General features: G+C 46.1%; 1 long non-coding RNA gene across 2 annotated transcripts in view; it reads left to right on the forward strand.

Moving 5' to 3' along the window:
- The first annotated feature begins 396 nt into the window (after positions 1-396).
- LOC145519765 (uncharacterized) overlaps positions 397-13,607 on the forward strand; it is a 38,241-nt gene continuing 25,030 nt past the window's right edge. For both annotated transcript variants that reach the window (XR_014063881.1, XR_014063882.1), the window contains exon 1: positions 397-633. This is a non-coding gene — a long non-coding RNA (uncharacterized LOC145519765). The remainder of the gene's footprint in view (positions 634-13,607) is intronic.

Raw genomic sequence — 13,607 nt, forward strand, 5'->3', positions numbered from 1 at the left:
CAACCACCTAAGATTCTACCCAGTGGACCTTGTTGGTGGTCCTCCGATTACTATTCTTTAAGGAGCTTCAAGTGGTTCTGTTGAAAAGCCCTGATCTAGCATGGTTTGCAATGTAGTCAGCTTCAGGATCTGCATTCCTGGTGGTCATTCCTGCACATCTGTATCTCCCTTAGTGAAGCACTTAGCTTCACATAGACTTCAGGCCAGTTAGGTTAGAATCACTCCTTCTTGGTGGTGCTCCTTAGGGATGCTCACAAAGACTGTTTCCCCTGACTTAGGGCCCCAGTAAGCGCAGGATCTTGGCTCCCTTTGAAGTCAGCTGTGGCCACATGACTTGCTCTGACCAATGACATGCAAAGGATGTGGTCACATGATTTTCTCTGACCAATGAAATACAAGAGGAAGTGAGGTTTGCCTCTTCAATGACTCAGCTATTCTCCTTCCCTTTGCCTCTGCAACTGGTGGTGCCCCAACCCCATCAGCCTGGCTTCCTGAGTGGCCAGGCTGCAGCTGACTTCTGTGGGCTGAGCATAACCTTGACGTCCTGTCCTTCCTAAATCAGTGCTTAGCAGAGCTGGGTGGGCTCCTGAGGGGACCTCGGCTTCACGGTGAGGCTGGAGTAAAGTGAAATAGGTGAGTGCAAATTACTGAACCGTTGAAGACACTGGGGGGAGGTCTGTGCACCTGCCACCGCCTTCATCAAGCTCCCATCAGGGGGAGCATGGGGCCTTGAATCTGGAGACTTCTCATTTCCATCCGCAGACTTTCCTCACTCCTAGTCACAGGAGTCACTTTTCGGGGGCAGCACAACAGTGCGAATGCTTTAGGCAGCGTGTGAAAACAAAGCCCACACAAAGCCGGTGAGATGCTTACGTCTCTATTAACGTGAAATAGTTATTTAATCACGGAAAAATGTAAAACACCTACTTTAGCTTCAAATATACTGTGATAGTTTACAGAGCAAAAATGAAACACAAAAAGCCCAAACAAGAGAGAGAGAGAGGATGCATATAAAAGATTTCTTAAAAAAAAAAAACCTTTCCTCTTTACTATGGCGACTCTGGCTTGGCTATTTCCTTCTTGGAATATTCTCAGTTGTCTTCAGCAGTTGGGTGCCACTCCACAGGGTGGACAGTTATGTTGTTACTCATTTTATTTAATAAGGGCACAATTCTTTGGATTATCCTGTGTGATTCTTTCTTGGTTTTCAGGGCAGTTAGCTCTGTTCCATTCTGGAATGTTCTCTTTCTAGAGCAGCCAGGATATTTCCCCTCTCTGATGAAGTATTGCTTGCAGCGGTCCTGTCACATGCTCCTGTTCTTTCCCAAGAGAGAGTGTAGAGGAGCCAGGGGTGTCATCAAGCTCCTTCTCCAAAGGGCAGGATTCTCTTCTGTCCTGCTGGTAGACGTCTGGTCTTGGCTGTCTTCAATGATAGGAGTTCTCTGAGGCCTGACATGACCTATTTCTGTATGCGGGGTGTGGCACACTTTTTAGGAAATCCTTCTTTACATTGAAAACAGTTTCTCCCAGTAGCTCTCACTGTTCTGACCGTGGGTCCTTGGAGTATGAGTCTAACCCTTTTCTATGTGACACCCGTTGAAGTATTTGAAGGCACTATTTTAAAATGGTGAAGACACTATTCCTTTTCGTCTCTTATTTTCTTCAGGCTACACTTAATCGTTTTTTCATTCATTGTTCATACAATAGAATCCCTAGCCTTGTAAATCATTCCATCATTCCATCAGAGGGTGACTTGGCTATCGCCCTTTTAAAGAAACAGCTCTCAGAACTTGAGCCCACGCCATTTAGAGTCTCATCAATGTCGAGTAGTGACTTTAAAATGGGCGTTCAGAGCTCCTAATACAGATTTAAATGGTTTTCAAACTCTTGGGTCATATTTCTTTTCATTTTTTAAAGTTTCATTTCTCCTGGTGCCTCTACTTTTTCCATTTCCTTTCTTTTCATTTCTTCTTTTCCCTTTCTCTCCCCTCTTTTTCTGTTTTCATTTGTTCACCACACGAGCTGATTTTGGGACCCAGGGGGTGTGTCTGGGGCTAGGGGTCAGGCTCTATTGGGAATCTCCAACAGCAGAAGTTCTAGAGGCAAAGAAGGCACAGGGTCACCTGCAGATATGTGTCCAGATACTTCCTCACATGTGCTCAGGGACAAGGAACAGTAATGGGGTCCCAGGAAAGGATGCAGCTAGGGTTCAGGGTTAGACAGGGGAGCACGGGTCACTTCACTGAGACTGAGGAATGATCTTCTGCAGCCTCAAGCAGTGTCCTCTTGGGGACCAAAAGGAGCTCAGACTTTGAATACAATCTTTGAATCATTGCGTTAGTCTTACTCAGCACTAAAAATTTCAATTTTGGTGACAGTGCCAGAATATGTGTATAAAGGCCTATAAAAGATACTCCTTGATATTGGATTTTGTTTGAGAGAGATGTAATGGGAAAGCTTCAAACATCCCATAATTTTTCATGGGCAGTTAAGATAACTCCTTGCTGTTGGTATTATGCTCTATAATTGTACGGTGTCATTGCTTCTTGTAGTCCCATAGTATCTGTTCTGTAGCATTCTATTTTATAGGTATTTTTAAGGTGTATTTTTTATTGATTTGGCCTATACACAGCAGTAAGCTGCTCTTGGATTGATTAGATACTAGAGTGAAGCTGAAACATTTAGTGCATTGATTCTCCATCTATAAAGCTGTTTATTTGCAGTTCTGCATATATTTATTACCATGGTGTAAGTAATGCTAACATTAAGAAGAATATTGGGGGGGGGTGTGTGTGTATTCCTAGTGACCATTTGAAAATTCTGTGGTTACGTCTTTCAAGATGCTGCCCAGGGGCTTCCCTAGTGGTCCTGTGGTTAAGAATCTGTCTTGCAATGCAGGGGGCATAGGTTCAATCCCTGGGCAGGGAACTAAGATCCCACATATGCTGGGGCAGCTGAGCCTGCTGGCACAACTAGAGAGTCTGCACTACATTGATGCAGTCAAATAATAAAATTTATTCAAAAAAGATGCTACTCAGATAAGTCTAGCTCAGTGTTAGAAAACATAAAGCTTTGCCCAGTGGATTACCTTCTGGGCAGATACTGTGTGTTTATAGCCTTATCAGGCCTAGAACAATGCTTGATTAATGTTGGTTGGTTGAGTGATTCCAAGGCAGGGTGGGGGTTATTGTTGAATCTTCCAGAAATGGACACAGGCAAATCCTCCCCCTTTATTTTCCTTGAGAGCAAAAATGGGGTGATTCTTGTTGCCTCTTGGAGAAAAACCATGGAGTCCTGTAAGAATTGATTCTGGACTGTTTCACTCATTTCTTGACAAAGACCTCTTAAAGTTCCTTTGTGGTCGTCTTTAGTGTTTTATTGATGATGTTCTTGTGGCAACTACAATTCATATATGCAAATAGTGTCTGTCTTTAGATGTTAGTTTATTTTAACCATTTGCTATTCCTTTCTTCCCATTTTGCTCCCATTTTGGTGACCGATGGTGGTATGTAGGTGAGCAGCCTGAAGCTCCTTTGGGGATAAATGGCAGGGGGAGGCTTCCAGGATGGAATGGAGCCTTATTCTTGGAAATGGCATTAATATTTCAGAGAAACTGGGGGCCGTTTAGTGCATGGGATCTTAAATGTTTGAAACATTCTCATTTTCTTTCTCCACATTTTGACGGGCTGAGTAAAAACCAGAATGAAGAGGGGAAGCTGGTTTTTGATTGAAGACAGGAAAGATGGATGGAGGCAGGGCGTGGGAGGCAGATCCAGCCTCTCTGGTCTCATCCAGATGGATGTGGGCCCGTGACTGGCTGGAGGACCCTGATTTAGTTTATCGCTGTTAGAGGTGGTTGACCGAGGAAGCCAGGAAGCATTATTCACTGCTCTCTATAAAGTGAATAATTTACTCCCTTCCCTCGGATAGAGTGAAATCTGTAAAGCCTTTGGGACTTTTTGAATAAAGTGCTCCACAAACATGTCAGATGAGTTTTGGTTTTATTACAGAGGAGCCTGGTTAGGATGGAAAGTGGGAGTTGAGTTAAACATAAGGATTTATTGCCTGAGGGAGCCTCTTGGAACGTAATTGCTTTAAGAAACAAATGTGTGATAAAGAAGTAAAAATTACCTGCATGTTATAAATTTTATTTGATATAGTTACATTTGAATGCAGGTGCAAGTCATTTTTTTTTGGTAAATAATTAATATTGTATCTGTAGCCTTGCAAAAATCCCCTGTTATCACTTGAATATAGCGATTTTCACTCCTAATCTCCAGCTAAGCCTCTAGCTACTGGGCCTGACAGGTGTGCGCACATCTCGCACCCGGCAGCAGTCACTAAGTTCTCCTGGAAGTGGGGGAGGCGGGTGGCGTGCGTGCACGTGCTTGGGTGCACGCATGAGTGTGTGTGTGTGTTGGTGCATGAGTGTGTGAGTGGCTGCTACAAAGGGAGGGCGAAGGAAGGGCTGTGGTGGAGAGGAAGTGGGGCTAGGAGTTCGGGGAGAGGGCTGGGGCTCTGCAGAGGCGGCCGCTCTCCCAGGGCTGCATTTCCTCCTGCAAGGAGAGCAGGCCTGTTGCTGTGGGCAGCGTGAGGGATACCGACGCGCCGCTTGCCTTGTTGAAGGGGACGGGATTGGATGCTGAACCAACAGAACATTTTGTGCTCCGTGGGGGGAGGGCTCACTCCGTTGATGTCATCCAACATGGAAGTGGACTTCAATTGCCGGAAATGAGAAGAGTAATAATAGGAGACGTCTTTGAATGAGTTTAGCACCACGGCCTGGCAGCGTAATTCCCAGAAGTTAAGACAGAGTTCTTTCTCTCCCTCCCTCCCTCCTTCTTTGTTTCTTTCTCTCTCCCTTTCCCTTCCTTCTTTCCTCTACTCCCTCCCCCATCTTTCTTTCTTTAAAACTGTGATTATCCAGGCTTGGGTGTTTGTCAAGCATTTTCTTTGCTTTTTTTATAATTTCATTAATGTATTTATTTTTGGCCATCCCGGGTCTTTGGTGCCGCATGGGCTTTTCTCCAGTTGCCGTGAGCGGGGGCTTCTCTCCCGTCTGTGTGTCTGGGCTTCTCACTGCCGTGGCTCCTCTCGTTGTGGGGCACAGACTCCAGAGCGTGGGCTTCAGTGCTTGCGGCTCTGGGCCCTAGGGCACAGGCTCCCTAGCTGTGCCGCACGGGCTTAGTGACTCTGTGGCACGTGGGATCGTTCCAGCCCAGGGATCGAACCCGTGTCTGCTGCATCAGCAGGTGGGGTCTTTACCACTGAGCCACCAGGGAAGCCCGCTTTCTTTCTTAAGATGTTTTCCTATGGCTTCTTCAATTGATCAATTACTGTAATCAATCAGGTTCTATTCTTAGAGGACACCAGGTCACAGTCCACAGCTGTTCAGTCGGGGCAAGTGAAGGGAGCGTTGTGATCCACAGACCAGGGCATTTTGTACTTAAATAGGCTAGAGGAATTTATCTTCTAGCTTTCTTCTTCTCTGTTTATTTGTTCTTAAAGCAGCTTTGGATCTACCACTATACATTAGATATTACATAATACATATAATTATATATTTATATTATTTCTTTATATGTAATTATGTATGCTTTTTATATACAACTTTGTGCATGACATATAATGTATTACTTATCTATTATTTATTGTAGTCATAAGACTCGGTATAAAAGGTGATGGCAGCTTTGAACCATTCATCTGTCTGGCAGCTGCTGACAGCTCTGCTTCTTCACCACCTCCCCGGGGTAACAGAATCCTTAGACAAAATATAGACACGCCTCTTTCTTTTAGGGCAATGATTATTATCAAGCGATTTATTTTATTTACTCATAATGCATGCAAAGTTGAGCAGCAACAAAGCAATTAGTTATTTTTGGAAAATACCTTGAACATGTCTTCCCCTTATAACCTTTCCTTGTTGGTGGCTCAGATGGTAAAGAATCTGCCTGCAGTGCAGAGACCTGGGTTCAATCCCTGGGTTAGGAAGATCCCCTGGAGAAGGGAATGACAACCCACTCCAGTATTCTTGCCTGGAGAATCCAATGGACAGAGGAGCCTGGTGGGCTATAGCCCACAGGGTTGCAAAGAGTTGGACACGACTGAGCTAGTAGCAGGATGTTGCTGTCTCCTGGGAGAGCCAGCTCCAGGGCTGTTGATCTGGTTTTGATCGCAAGGGTCACTCTCAGGCTGCTCTGCCGGATAATATGTGTGGTGACTTAACATTCAGGTTCACTTAAGCTGACTGAGAATTCCTAGGCAAATGGTCACCCATCTGAGCTTCTGAATCCTGGATGGCTAACCTGAGAAATGCCTCACGTGCTCCAGGGATGCCCAGGGTGGGGAAGTAACCCAGGGTGCCGGTTTATCAGCCTTGCACCGTAGCTCTGCTTGCACACTGGTAGGAAAGCTTGTGTTTGCCCTGACATGCTCACAAACAGTCTGCTGTTGAAGCAGGTTTCCCCTTATCCTGGATGATTTTTAGAAGAGAAAAGCTGTGCGTCTGTGCTTGGGTAGCTGGTTGAAAACAGATCATTATTCTTTTCACTAAACACAGAGCAGGTCAGAGTAGTTTCCTGAAACATCTGGTTTGGGCATTGGCCTCAGGTTCCAACTTTCATGCTCATAATAAAATGAGGCTTAATAGTCACCTCTGTAGTCCTGCTAGAGGCAGGTTTTAGCAGGAAAACATCAAGTAATGTAGCAAGATGGTTGACTAAGAGGTTGACTAACAAAAGAGCCACTTGACTCTGCTCTTGTGAAGCTGACGGGACAAGGGGTCATGGCTGTGATGTCCACATGAACAAGGACTATTCATTTTCACATACCAGCCTCAGTGCAGCAGCAGGATGCTGTGAGCAGGAGGAAAATGTTTTCTGAATGAATAACTGAAAAGGGCAGAAGATGAAACAATAAGCAGTATTCTCAGAGAGACAGACTGCTCATTTCCACATTGCAATGCAACGTTAGCTATAGGCCCAGGGTGGGAAATGTACAACTGGCTTCCTTGCTATTCTGCCACGTGAAGGGTGAGGTGGGCAGAATTCAAAGCCCAATGACCCACCCCCTTGTATAATTCCCTCCTCTTGAGGAAATCTAGCTTGTTTTTAACCACAAAATTTGGCAAAGGTGAAGGGATTTTGCAGATATAGTTTAGATCCCTAATCAGTCTACTTTAAATTGATCAGAAGGGAGATTATTTTGTGTGGGCCTGACCTAATCAGGTGAGCCTTTTAAAAGAAATTCTGGAGGTCAGAGACCAGTCCTCATGGAAACTGCTTCCTTTATTTTGCTGCTGCTGCTAAGTCGCGTCAGTCGTGTCCAACTCTGTGCGACCCCATAGACGGCAGCCCACCAGGCTCCCCCATCCCTGGGATTCTCCAGGCAAGAACACTGGAGTGGGTTGCCATTTCCTTCTCCAATGCATGAAAGTGAAAAGTGAAAGTGAAGTCGCTCAGTCGTGTCCAACTCTTCGAGACCCCATGGACTGCAGCCTACCAGGCTCCTCTGTCCATGGGATTTTCCAGGCAAGAGTACTGGAGTGGGGTGCCATCGCCTTCTCCGTCCCTTATTTTATCATGGTCTTTACTACATGAGACATTGTTCTGCATACAAAACATGTGCAAAATGAAATTGGGGGTCTTGCAATAGAGGCAGGATTAGATCAAGTTGATGACAGTGATATTGGGGAGCAGTTCCAATCTTTCGATAGCCCTTGAAAAGTGAGCCTCTGATAGAGGAATTTCAGCCAATGAGTGAAGAGTAGACAGTTGACAAGGACAATGATGTGTAGACGTTTTAAAATGTTCAGAGGGACACTTGGAAGCAGTGATGAAGTGCTCTGACTTTCTGTACCTTTTCCATTGCACCAAGGAATTGAATATATTAATAGAACGTAAGACAGGTTGTGACCTCGCCCCCTGTCGATACTTGGTGTGTTGTTAGCTTAATAAAAACCTAAAATTATGTTAAATATAAACAAAACAAATTCATTTTTATGGTTTTCAGTTCAAGATAAACCCCAGTCTACTGGTTTTTATCACTATGAAATACTGATTTCTGTTTTATGTGAATTCACTGTGCCAGATTTTCTTCCTAACAACTTGATGATAACAGGACTTCCTGTAATAAATCATACATAATGCAAGTCTGGTGTAAACTCCAAAATCCTTCATTCCAAGGAACTGGTGAAAGCCCATAGCTAGACTGGGCAACGGTACATGTCCACTGGTCTGGATTCCTCTCCCTTTCTTTGTCTGGTCCAGATTAAAGTGGTTCTTTTCTGTGTTCCATGCAGATCTGCATTTGGCTACTTTTTATCCAAGAATCTTCATGACCTTTTAGGGAAAAATCAGGGTGTGCGTTGGTAAATATTCAGCATTTGTTCAGAGTATTCAACATCCCTTGGCATTCTTGAGGTTTTTCCTCTAAAGATGGGATGTAAATCGTTCTAGTTGTTGTTGTTTAGTTGCTAAGTCATGTCTGACTTGTTTGTGACCCCATGGTCTGAAGCCCACCAGGCTCCTCTGTCCATGGGATTTCCCAGGCAAGAATGCTGGAGTGGGTTGCCATTTCCTTCTCCCAGGGATCTTCCAGACCCAGGAATCAAACCGTGTCTCCTGCATTAGCAGGCGGATTCTTTACTGTCTGAGCCACCAGGGAGCCAAAATTGTCCCACTGCTTCCTTTTAGCCTCGGGAATGCTCTTTTCTCTGCGCTGGGCTATGGAGCTAATCCAGCACATTGTCAGTGTCTGCTTGTTGTGTTTGTATCTTGCTGTTGCCATGCTGGGGTGATGGGGAACACAATCTGATTCACAGGTTGATGGGAAGAATAACTGTTATTGGGATTCAAGCTGAGAACAGACTTTCCAAACTGGGCAGAGATTCACCCAATGTCTTGACCCTTCCCAATCATGTAGCGGAAGCTTGGGGACCCCAGGATGCCTCTGTTACTCTTCTCATGACCAATATGACAGGGGCTGTGATGGATAAGGGTATAGACTTGGGGGCCAGACAGCCAGCATCCAAACCCCAGTTCTTCCTCTCCTAGGGGTGTGACTTGGAGAAGTGTCTGCCTCCCAGTGCTTTTGTTACCTCATTTGCAGCAAGAGCATCATTATTGTTCCTACCCAAGGTTTGTTACGAGGACTGTTGCTGTTGGGTCGCTAAATTGTGTCTGATTCTTTGTGATCTCATCGACTGTAGCCCACCAGGCTCCTGAGTCAGTGGGACTTTCCAGGCAAGAGTGCTGGAGTGGGTTGCCATTTCCTTGATGAGTTATTATCTGGGGTGTGCTAAGTAAATGTCAAATAAATGTTTGTTACAATACATTGGACAGATGCCATTGCACTGAAAAATGAATTAACTCTGAGATTTTAGGCACAAGGTGACACGCAACAGCCTGGAGGAGCATGGTCACATTTGTGTGGGTGAAGATGATCCCGAATTAAGGTGTGCTCAGCACCATTAAACCTTCTTCAAATGTCAGCGCCCGATATTGGCACATGGAAAGTTTGCTAGGATTGAGGGTTCTAAATTATTCACGAAGGCTTTGCAATCTTGAATCCTTTAATTCCATCACATCTCTAGTACAAAAGACAAAACCAGTGTTTTCTGATTATAGATTTTGTAAAATAAGATCCCTTCAGCTGTGCCAGACTGGCGAAGCTATTTTTTTTTTTTTTTAATATAAGGCATGGGCTGCTGTATCTGTTGGTTCGGTAAAAACCTAGAACTGGAGAAATACCAGGAGAAACCTAACTCCCTGAAAGGAAAAATCATGAGCAGAGGTGTTTTAAACTCTGGATGTGGTATCAGGCTCGTGAGACTATGCTTTGGGGTTTGTATACAAAGACAAAGGCTGAAGATGTAACTTAACTCTTTGCTAAGTGAAGCAATAGCTGTCTAGCGTGCATGTGTGCCCAGTCGCCTCAGTCGTGTCCGGCTCTTTGTGACGCTGTGGACTGTGGCCCGCCACATTCTTCTATCCTTGGGATTCTCCGGGCAAGAATATTGGAGTGGGTTGCCACTCCAATATTTCCTTCTCCAGGGGACCTTCCCAACCCAGGAATCAAACACATGTCGCTTATGTCTCCTGCATTGGCAAGTGGGTTCTTTACCATCAGTGCCTCCTGGCACTTAGAGTCAAAGGCTTGTATTTTGGGGCCTTTCCTGTTGACCAAGTGCCTTTGTCATGTCCCTGGCTTTTGTGTCTTTTTTGCCCACTTGGCCCCCTGCTACCATTTCCTCCCCTTGTTCTCCTTGCTACCTCTCTGGTCCAGCCCATTCTTTAAGCCCCAGAACAGAAACACCCCTGTATGGAGGGGGAAATACTCCCTCCCAGGGCCTCTCTCCAGACTGCCCCAAGGGGAAGTGATCTCTCTGCACTTGGACTTCCGAAGTTCCATCTTCCATCACCTTCTTTCTCCATGCGGATGCATTGTTGGCCACCGTCTGTCTGCCTCAGATTTTCAGCTAGAATGTAATTTCAACAAGGAATGAATTCTATTCACAGTTCTTTAAATCTGCGCACTGCCAAGCACAACAGATGCTAAATAAATAGCTACCGAAGGACTGGATCCTTGGACCTTCAAATTCTAATCCTGGTTCTGCAGCCAACTTGCTTAACTAGCTTTCGGTGTGTTAGCCATATGCACTCTCACACAGATATGCTTTAAATAATAGTAATAACATCATGACAATAGATTGCACTTACTGAATACGTGTTACTGAATACTTACTGAATAATTGTTCTAAGCACTTGACACGTGTTAACTAATTTGATCCTTATAACACATCTATAAAGCACGCCATTATCAGGCTATAGTGGGGAAACTGAGGCACTGGGCTGTGGGCTGACCTGCCGGAGGAACAGAGCCCTAGGGTTCAGACCCAGGCAGTCTCTGCCTCAGTCGCTGGATGACATGAGCAGTGGTAACCCCACATGGTGCTGTGTTAGCTTGGTGAGGCTGTAATCAAACACTCACCTGGGTGTGGCCGTGACGGGATTGGGAAGGAATTACTAAAGGAGTTGTGGAGCATGAGATGGTTCACTTGTGTCAGCAACTCAGTGGAATCTGAGCAAAATTCAGGAGCTAGTGAAGGACAGGGCAGCCTGGCCGGCTACAGTCCTTGGGATTGCAAAGAGTTGGATGCTACCGAGCACCTAAACAACCACCATTAAGGCCTTTAGTCAGCTGACTTGAAGTGGGGAGATGATCTTGGGTCATCTGTAAGCCTGACTTCATCAGTTGGCTTACAAACAGGGCTGCTGCTGCTGCTGCTAAGTCGCTTCAGTCGTGTCCGACTCTGTGCAACCCCATAGACGGCAGCCCACCAGGCTCCCCCGTCCCTGGGATTCTCCAGGCAAGAACACTGGAGTGGGTTGCCATTTCCTTCTCCAATGCATGCATGAATGCCAAGTCGCTTCAGTCGTGTCCGACTCTGTGCGACCCTGGGGACTGTAGCCCACCAGGTTCCTCTGTCCACGGGATTCTCCAGGCAAGAACACTGGAGTGGGTTGCCATTTCCTCCTCCCACAAACAGGGCTGAGGCTTCCGCAGAGAGAGCGGAGGTTCTGCCTGTCTGTGCCGAGGAACCCTGTTCTGCTGAGGTCTTCTCTTTCTTGCCCCCAGCCTCTGCTTGTGTGCGTCTCGCGCTGGTTGTGCTCGCCTGGCTGGACCCTGACCGAGACACGTCAGGACTCCCCCCTGGTGCTCCTGGAGCTGTCTCAGTCTCCCCTCCCTGAACCCCCTGCTCCCTTAGATCCTTTCCGGCCTCCCTCGGGGCTGTGGTGAGACTCTTCCCCCTCCCCCGCCGCAGGTCTGGCCCTGGTGCCACGCAGGGTGGAACATATGCTTCCTCTTCGGGCTGCAGCCCATGATGTCCAGCACTTGGAACACTCTTCTTTGCATCATAGGTAATTCCATCCCCTCCTGGCAGTGGGCAGGGAGCAGTGGGAGAGTAGCGGCCAGTCTCACATCTCTCATCAGTAGAGAGAGATACCAGCCCAGGTGTACCCATTAGTGGATACAAAGGATTAACATTTTCTTGGGCCAAGTTGAAAGGGATTATCTTCGTACTTTGGTGGTCAGAAGATTTGCTTTCCTTCCTGGAGTGTTGATAAGTGGTTTTAAACCCGGCAGAAAACATGACTCACGTCGTTAGGATTACGGTAACGAACTGGTGATGTCACACTAACAATTAAAGAGTTCTCCCCTTTAAGTGCAATGGTTAAATCCCTTCCTCCTGAATTAAAATATGCTGCATATCTACAAGTTTCAGAGAAAATGGGTGAGTGGGTGTGTTAACTGGGCACAATCATTTATTAGTAATTCACACTTGCATGCATACATGTCCACAGCAACCAGGGATTATTGTGTGTTTACAGGAATAACTGGCTCAGAGGAAGTTTCCTTCACATTACCCAGGCCTCCAGTTAAGTGAAGTATCATTAGGTCAGTGTTCTAATGCCCTCTCTGTGTTCTGTCCTTTTTTCCTTTTGTCAAATAAAGACACAAGCAAAAGTGACCTCCGGGAAGTGACTCAGGTAAAACTCAGAGCCTATTTACGTGCACCAAGCTTGGTTGTTCTGTTCTGGGAACTAGCAGGTGGCAGCGTGAGGGTGTTCAGAAGGCGGGCGGGCAGGGGAGGAGTGCTGAGAGCACTCTGCTTTGATCACGTTCCAGAGCGGGGCTGTGTCCCGGACTCAGGACGGTGGGAGGAGGTGTCTGTACACTTGGCCACTTTGTCGGGGCCTTTGCTGTGAACGTGAGTGTTAAGCCTCCACCTCGGAGCGGAGGAGGTCAGGTCTGGACACGGCGTGACGCCTGACGTTTACCGCAACCTGCGTTTTCATGGTGGGGCTGCCCTGCTTGGTCCTTCCGGAAATCACGGTCTTTGCAGGAAGTGCTCCCATGGGAGGACTTCCAAGCAAGCTAGTTGGAAGTTGATGGAGGAGATGGTGTTGGGGAACTTTGATTAATTCAGGGCTTTTCTCACAAAGTACAAGAAATCAAATCTCATCTGTTCTCTGTTTACCCTGCACGTAGGTACGTGCACATAGGGTTGTGTGTGCACTTGTATAATTTGAACAGCCAAAGGTAGGATTTTTCAGTTCAGTCCTTGTGATTTCTAAGGCCTAATTCATTTCCACCTTTCCTAAGGATAACCTGTGCCTTAAAAGTCATTAGAGAAAGGTGTATGCTCAGTCCTCAGCGGTGTCTGACTCTTTGCAACCCCATGCACTGTAGCCTGCTGGGTTCCTCTGTCCATGGGATTTTTCAGGCAAGAATTCTGGAATGGGTTGCCATTTCCTTCTCCAGTGGATCCCCCTGACCTAGAGATTGAACCCGTGTCTCCTGTGTCTCCAGCACTGCAGGCAGATTCTTTACCCACTGAGCCACTGAGGAAGCCCAAAATGATCTTCCAAAATGACTTTCTCAAAAGTTTGAAAAGCAGAGGAGATCTCAGAGGAAGGAATTGATAAATAGGCTCTCTCTACGCTTGGGCTCCCTCTTAAAATTTTCTGTTCAAACCATTGTGTACAAAAATGTTTCCATTTGTTTTGAGGGCTGCTAGTATTTCAGAGATAGATCAAACTTGT

Source organism: Giraffa tippelskirchi, chromosome 9, assembly GCF_054371585.1.
Source record: "Giraffa tippelskirchi isolate mGirTip1 chromosome 9, T2T-mGirTip1v1.2.pri, whole genome shotgun sequence".
Taxonomy (NCBI): Eukaryota; Metazoa; Chordata; class Mammalia; order Artiodactyla; family Giraffidae; genus Giraffa; species Giraffa tippelskirchi.